General features: G+C 45.5%; 1 long non-coding RNA gene across 1 annotated transcript; it reads right to left on the reverse strand.

The window, feature by feature from the left end:
- Positions 1–289: 289 nt before the first annotated feature.
- Positions 290–2,173, reverse strand: LOC140700993 (uncharacterized). The gene is made up of 3 exons (XR_012079765.1): positions 2,075–2,173; positions 928–1,052; positions 290–589 (listed from the first exon to the last, which is right to left on the reverse strand). It is a non-coding gene; the product is annotated as an uncharacterized lncRNA (long non-coding RNA).
- Positions 2,174–8,029: the final 5,856 nt, after the last annotated feature.

An 8,029-nucleotide genomic window follows, 5' to 3' on the forward strand; every position in this document is an offset into this window, starting at 1 on the left:
TGGGTTTCAGTTCTTTTTCTGTTGTTTACTAGTATGAGGTTAGGGAACTTATGCAACCTCTCTGAGCCTCAGTTTCCTCCTCTCTAAAATGGGGGTGATAAAACTATCTCACAAGGTGTCCGTGGTCCCTGAATAAGGTAAGATCTGGGAAAGTCTGGGGTGGGCACCCCGTGAATGTTTAGCCAATGTGAATCTTAAACCAAACGGGAATCGTTACCTTATGCTGGTAGCACTTCGTGGTTTAAATTATTTTAAAAGTCGTGATTACTCAGAAGTACTTTTTTTTTAATCTAATTTTTTTGTTTTTATTTTTTACCTTTTTTTTATTGAGTTATAGTCATTTTATAATGCTGTGTCAAAGAGAAATATTTTCAGTGTCATCACCGAGGATACCAGTTTCAAATCTGGTATTTGTGAAGACTGCATTGTGCATCAATAAAGCATTCTAAATACTCCTCAGCAAACCCTTGGAATTACGTTAGAAACTATTGTATGAAAATAAATGAGGGCGTCGTGTGTACAGAGCAGAGACTGTGTCTCCTTCATGCTGAAAACAATCTTCTAACCATAGTAAACACTCCACAAGTACCTGGGGAGACAAGTGTTTACAAGGAATTTGAAGGGATTCTGACGTTTTCTTGCCACCTCCACTTCAGCTCCCTCCCCTGTGGAAAATGTCACTTGGGCTGACCCCAGAGGAGCTGCCCGCCCCTTCTGATTTATAGCCCTTTCCTGTGAGCCGCCTCTCTCTGAGGCTTCATCCTGAAAGCAGGATGTTACGTTCATGTTTGCTTCACTTCTCCCCTCTGGCCTGGCGTTTAAATCAACTTAGATTAAGGAGCCCAAATCTCCACTATGCTTTTTGATCTTTGGGTGAAGTTCAGTGGGGCAACCATACTGCTAAGGGCACCTTGCCCTTCTCCTCACCTCCAGGGGCGAAGTGGAGGAGATCCTGGGTCTCAGAGGACCAGCTCATGTCTGGGGAACGGCCGTGTCTGCCTAGGAGTCCTTGGAGGCACTCATGAGAGTGTGGCATCCAAACTTTTGGATTCCTTTCAAAAAAAAGAAAAAAAATCATTAAATCTCTGCCAAGATTGAAAAAGTAAAGTGGATGAAGTGACTTCATATTCGAATGAAAGAAGCAGTTCATTGGGTGGAGTTAATAGGGGCAGAGGTGAGTCATGGAGCCCGGAGTTGTGAATATAATTACAGCCCATTTAGCAACGAGCACGTATGTACATGACCTTTATTCTCCGCCAAAGCTGCATGAACGTTCACTTCCAGGCTGACACAGACAACCCGTGGACAGAAATCCAAACAGCAGGAGCCAGACATCTGATCACGTTCACGGAGATTAGAGGCTCGGAGCGGATGAGGAGTTGGGAAACACTGTGCTTCCTTAATCGCACACCTAGAGGGCTCCCGGGCCCACCTGGCCGCGGGCTGGGCTCCCCGTCGCAGGTGGTTTGAGTTGCTGATAATTCCAGGGTTGAGATTCCATCTCTAAACTTCCCTAATCTGTGTCACCATTTTCAAGCCAGGTTTTTCTCCTGGAACTCCCTGGCTCCAGGCTCTCTGACGGCCACCCCTCCGTAACACACCCTTCGGGTTTCAGGCCAGGGTCTTGGCCTGGAATATCCTCCTCTTGGCTCCTCTGTGCCCATGAAGTCCCACCTGGCAGGTGCACCCCTGTGGGAGAAGTGGTACCCAACCGTCACTTGGCTTCTTTCTCCCTTCAACTCGAACGCACTGCCCGCTGCCTGCTCAGACATCAGCTCCTCCAAAAAGTGTCCCTGACGCTCGGAGCCAGAGGGGTTCTCCCCACCCGACTGCTTGTGACACACATCACAAACTGCCTGACTTGATAGTGATTTCCTTGTTAGATCCTAAGCTCATTGGCCACAAGGACCGTGTCTCACTTATCTTTTTCATGCCCTACGGCACCCACCACAGTATATTACCAAAAAGTATCTGCTGAATGAATAGACTAAGCAGTTAAGGGGTGCTGTCAGGGCAACAGACGTCTTGACCCCAATTGAGAAGTCCTTTAGTGCCCTCCTCATAGACCACTTACCCTGTGTCTTTAAGGAAGAGCTACCGTCTCACAGAAACAGGGCAGACAAAATCAGCTGGGAACAGTAGAGGTAATCCTCCAGATTCTTTGGACAGATCATCTTGCTCTAAAAGATAACAAAACAGAGTAAAGGCTTTCTGAATTGGAAGAAAGAAAGAAAGAATGGAAGAAGGGGAAGGAGGGAAGGAGGGAAGGAAAGAAAGAAGAAAAAGAGAAAAAAGGAAAAAGAAAGAGAGAAAGAAAGAAACGAAGACAGAAAAAAACAGACCTACCATGGTCCACCTCATTATTCATCAGAAGTTGTGGCAAATTATATGAGATTTTACGGTTTCGTTCGAGAAATTAATGTGTAATGAGGAAAATAATTAGCACATATTCCAGTATGCCTACAATCATCCTTGGCATATGTGACAGAGGTCAGGCTTGCTGGCCCTTTGAACACACTGCTCAAAAATACACGGTACCCTCGTCACACGCAACAACGAAGCATTAAGAAGGGAGGAAGGTGTCACCTGTACCGAGTGCCGTAAATTGATGTCCTTTAAGACACACTCTCTTTTTCCCTCATCCTCCTCACGGGTCCACGTCTGTATAAGCAGCATTGCAAAATCCCTGGTCACATACAGGAATTAAATGTCATTCTCCCTCCCTCTCATCTCTTTCCAGATACACAGCAGTCTCCTCCTGATCGCCCTCAGCTTTTCCTGTCTGTGAACCGTTTGGGTGCTAAAATGCCATGTGTTTCTTATAATAACAACACTAATTGGTCACCAACACAGTTCTATGTCATGCCGATTTCAAAGACACTCAGAGTGTTTTATGACCATCAGATGATTAACATGTTATTAATTGACATGGTAGTTCCATAAAGTAATTGCCAATTCTGCTCTCCACTGAGGAAACCAAAGCTCAGAAAGATTAAGTAATCCGCCCTGGGTTACGACAAGGTCAGAGGGAGACCACGCCTGGACGCAAGGCCTCCGAATCCAGGGCTAGACTTGGAGGGCTCTGCTTCCTTATCTTTCTCCACCGTGTGCTCTAGAAGAGGCAACAAGAAAGCAGCAGCAGGGCATTTTGTAAAAACGTGAGCTTCTAAAAATACCATCACCCATTTAATCCCCAAGGGCTCAGTTATCTAAACAATGGCTGTGCGTTACTTTTGCTTGTCTGGGGAGACCTGACCTGAATGGAAACACGGGGAACAGTCTTTCCTGTCTGCAGAAGAATTTTTGAGCTTCCTTCTCTGGTTCAGTTGAGCCTCTCAGCCGCTCTCTCTGCTTCAGGTGCTAAGAGACAATTCCGATCATGTCATTCTCAGCTCCAAACCCTCCAGTGGCTTCCCGCATCACTCAGAGTAAAAGCGCAAATGCTCACCGTGAGGCCTTTTGGGATGTGTTCCCTCTCTGTCCTCATCCCCAAATACTCTCTCTCTCATTCACTGCATTCCGGCCAAGCCCATTTGTTCCTCAGGTGCACTCCTGCCCCAGGGCCTTTGCACACACTCTCCCCTTCAGCTGGAATGTTCTTCCCCAGATGTCCATATGACTCACATACTACAGAGATCTTTACTCAAATGTCACCTCCTCAGTGACGCCTTCCCTGATCACTGATCTATCATCTCAGTGGCCTCCCTTCCCCCACCCCAGCGTGCTCAGCATCCTGTCCCCCCCTAATTTTTTTCCTTTAGCACTTGATCCTCTCCAACACGTTTTAACACGTTTTACTGATTTATCTTGTTTGCTGTCACAACCCGTTCCACCCACCCAGTGAACACAGTGGAAGAGAAACATACATCTTTGCGTGGGGGTTACTATGTGCAAATGTGACTAATGCTGTCATAAACTGTGCTCCGGCCCTCTTTATGCTGCTGCTGAGCACTGTAACAAAGTCACTTGCGGTTGGAATTACTCGGAACACTACTAGTTTCCGGCGAACAATTCCAAGAAACATGGTACTTGGGGAAGAATGAAAATGTTTTCAGAACAGCACGGAGAGCTGCCTGCTGTGGATCTGGGGGGAAAGGCCGTCCTGCTGAAGTCATTTTCCTGTTTAGGAAACCACAGCAGGCTGCTCCGTGGATATTTTGAGATTTACTGTACTCTGATTCATTCCAAATGAGATTCCACATGATAATATGTGTCTTTAAAGTGTTTTGGAAGAAAGTCATTTCCATTTCAGTTCGTACTTTTTCATTTAAAAAAGAATTACCATTTCCAAGTTTAGAAATGACTGTGTTATGCTGAAAAGTTTTCTTACAGTTTATTCAAAACGATTTTTAAGAGAAAGAGAGAGGTTTAAATGGGCACAGTTATTCAACCGAATTCAGTGTTCACTGAATGCCTTCCATGGTATGGCCCCGAGCAAATTATTTAGCCACCTTTTGGCCTTATTTTGTGCACGTCTAAGAGCTGGAAGGGGCCTGTCACCTTAGACAGCTGCTGACAGTGTAGCCCTCCTCGACCCCACAAAACCAAGGCGGGTGCCATGCTTGGCTGCCACTTCAGCCCCTGAATCTGCCCCCAGACGCATCAGCTGCCTCCAGAGGTGAGCTGGCACCAGTCAGCTGGAGATGCCTCCTGATGCCGTCTTCCCGTCTCCCGTTTGGCAGCACAGCTCCGGCTGTGCTGGCCTCCGCTTTGGTCTCACTCATTCCCTGCGCCTGCCCATCCCTGTCCACAGCCCTGAGCTCACCCGACAAAGCCAGTGCTCGGTCGGACCGTCAGAACTGATAAAGGGGAAAATGGGGCGCGAGAGGGTGGCCGTGTCCCAGGTCTCAGATGAGTCCCTGGGACACGCGCTGCCAAGTGAGGGTCCTTGGCTTCATGCAGGAAGGAATTCAAGAGTGAGCCACCGGTGAGTAAAGGAAGACTTATTCGGAGAGCTGTACACTCTGTAGACGGAGGGCAGGCCATCTCAGAAGGCAAGGGAAAGGCCTAGGAGATACGCAGTCCGCAGGCAGGATGCGGCCCCCTTACTCGGAAGGGGGAGCGCGGCCTCAGGGCACGGGGTCAGCTGGGAAAATGAGGCCGGCCCCGAGGGGTGTTTGGGGGTCGTTTTTAGGGGCTCGGTGACTTCACACGCTAACAAGTGAGAGGATTATCCCAGCTACCTTGGGGAAGGGGCAGGGACTCCCATGGACTGGGCCATCACCCACGTTTTGACCTTTGATGGTCACCTCAGAGCCTTCGTGGCACCTGTCGGAGGGCCGTGTAGCAGCTGCTGCGTTACACTGAGCATGTATGGAAGGCCAGGGTCTGCTGGGCGTGGGGTCTCCCGCCATCTTGGAGCTAATGGCTGTGTCTCTCTTTTAATGGTTGTGCCCTGCCCCCTTCCCGCCTGTCTCACAACTACTGGTTTGGAAGATCACCGCACTTCTCGTGAGATTGGGAGGAAACAGGTAAGAAGAAGATTGAGACTGTCACAGAACATTCTCTCTCTGACGCCATCCTCATGTATCTTGAATGTGCTAAAACATCCACTAAAAAGCCCTCTGTCTTCTTCAAGCCTGGGTTCCCAGATGCCCAACACGGTAACTGGTATATAATAAACGCTCAAGAAATATTTACTGAACCAGGTTTTTGATGGGTGAATTTTTCAACATTAAATATCTTAAGGGACATTTATTGGTCTATATAGAGAGTCTAATCATGTTTTAACACTGAGTTTTTTGAAAGAAAAGCACTCGGCATTTATGTAAAAGGCTGTATGTATGAAGCTGAATTATTTAAAATAATTTAAATGCTCGTAGCCTGGCTGTTGTAACACCAGAAGAATTGGAAGCATCAGATGAAAAAAGGCTAACTGCACATACACGGAAAACCTTCATTTTTTATCGCTGCATTTCAAAAACCGATTACCAGCAAACTGTGGTACGTTCATACAGTGAAACTCTACAGGCAGTAACAGCAACCCTGACTGTGCCATGGGTGTGTTTCAAACCCTTGTGCTGGGTGAAAGGCTTTACACAAAAGAGTACAATTGTATGGTTCCATTTATACAAAGTTCTAGAACAGGCCAAACCAACCAAGAGTGGGAAAAAAATGAGATTACCAGTTGTCTCAGGGGCTGGAGCAGGAAGTAACTGGATGCGAGTCTGAGGGGACGTTATGAGGTCATAGTGACATTCTACATTCTGTTGGTGTTTGCATTAAACAAGTGTATATATTTGTCAAAACTTAACCAATGGTATATTCAAGAGTCATGAATTTTATTGCATGTGAATTTTACCATAAAAGAAATTAAGGTAACCATTCGCAAAAACTTAGAGATGAGCATGCTGAAGTGTCTAGGGGCAAGGGGGACTGAGAGCTGCAACTGACTGTGAAGTGCACCAAAAAAGGAAGATGCAGTTACGTGAGAAAGGAAGAGATACATGGAAATGTCTGCAAATCTGCTCATTTGTGTAAAAGAAATAGAGGAAGGCTAAACCGGAAACAAATGAGGTTGGGTGCCAGCAAGGAGTAGATGGAAGTCAGTGGAAAGAGCTGGGGAAAGCAATGCTCCTCTGAACGTACATGTCTTTGTAGCCCTGACTTTAGAATCAGGGCAACATTTCTCAAAATGCCTTCCCTCACAAATAATAAATGCAAATATTTAAAATCAATCACGACATGGAGGAAACCCAAAATGGAATACAGACGGTAACAAAAGAACCTTATTAGAAAGGAGTAATGCAACCACATTGAAAAGGGTGGGAGAAGAAAAAGAGCTAAGTAAGTTTGGAAAACATTATTTTGGCTAGAAATGATAATGCTAAAGAAAAAAGAACTGTATACAGATATCGTACACTAGTTAGTAAATTTACTTCTTACAGAGGTATGGGCTAGCCACTCTGAAACCACTTGACGTGTATGCTGGGATTGAACAAATAAATACATATATTGCAGACAATGAGAACCAAAATTTTCACTGCTGGAGAGAGAAGTGACTAATAAGAGGAAGTCCAGAAGGAGCCTATGGTACTGAGTTGGACTAAGGCATTGCTATAAACACATGATGTCATATAGATATAAATGTGTATATGCCCATATATGCTCACACAGACAGATGGAGAAATACAGAAATACAGGTGCATGTATAGATCTGTACAGGTGTTAATAAACATACATGTATGTCCTAGCTCCACCTGCTGAGAGGGCCTGGAAGCAATGACACCCCCATAACAGTGAGCACAGTTAGTGCCCAGATCTTGGTTTCTAAACACCATTCTCCAGTTAAGGAACCCAGAATGCCTTAGAAAAGAAGGAAAATGCAAAATGAGCCTCTCACATCTTGTGGTGCCAGAAAGTAGGAAAATGCTCCCCTACATGCTGGACCGTGTCAATGGGACTCGGGAGTTAATCTGAAGGGAGCAGCCAATGATCAAACTGGGACAACGTGAGCAACAGAATAATGGTAATACTGGATGATAACCCAAAGAGTAAAATAAATATCCCTGACTCCATCCTGATAGAAAGAAAGAAAAGAAAGAAGGAAAGAAGGAAGGAAGGAAGAAGGTAAAAGAGAAAGAAAGAAAGAAAGAAAGAAAGAAAGAAAGAAAGAAAGAAAGAAAGAAAGAAAGAAAGAAAGAAAGAAAGAAAGAAAGAAAGGGAGAGAAAGAGAGAGAGAGAAAGAAAGAGAGGAAGGAAGGAAGGAAGGAAGGAAACGAAAGGAAGAAAGAACCTCTCTTCCTTACACATGAATTCCAGCAAAACATGTAGATAGAATGAGGGACACAGAAAATTGCCATTTGAAAACCACAGAATAATTGTTGCAGGCAAAATCCTGCCATGCTTGCTAAAATGAGTAGGTGAAAATTTAAACAGAAGCAAGATATTTGCCTGGTCTCAAACTATCTCCTCCAGAATGCGTGTTATTTACAGAGTGAGAAATTGTAACTTGACAGTGGAGAGTGATGAAGGCAGCATCAGTGATCAATACCTTTAGAGGGTGACACGTACCACCCCTCCCTGCCAC

The sequence above is a fragment of the Vicugna pacos genome, chromosome 13, assembly GCF_048564905.1.
Source record: "Vicugna pacos chromosome 13, VicPac4, whole genome shotgun sequence".
NCBI classification, from domain to species: domain Eukaryota; kingdom Metazoa; phylum Chordata; class Mammalia; order Artiodactyla; family Camelidae; genus Vicugna; species Vicugna pacos.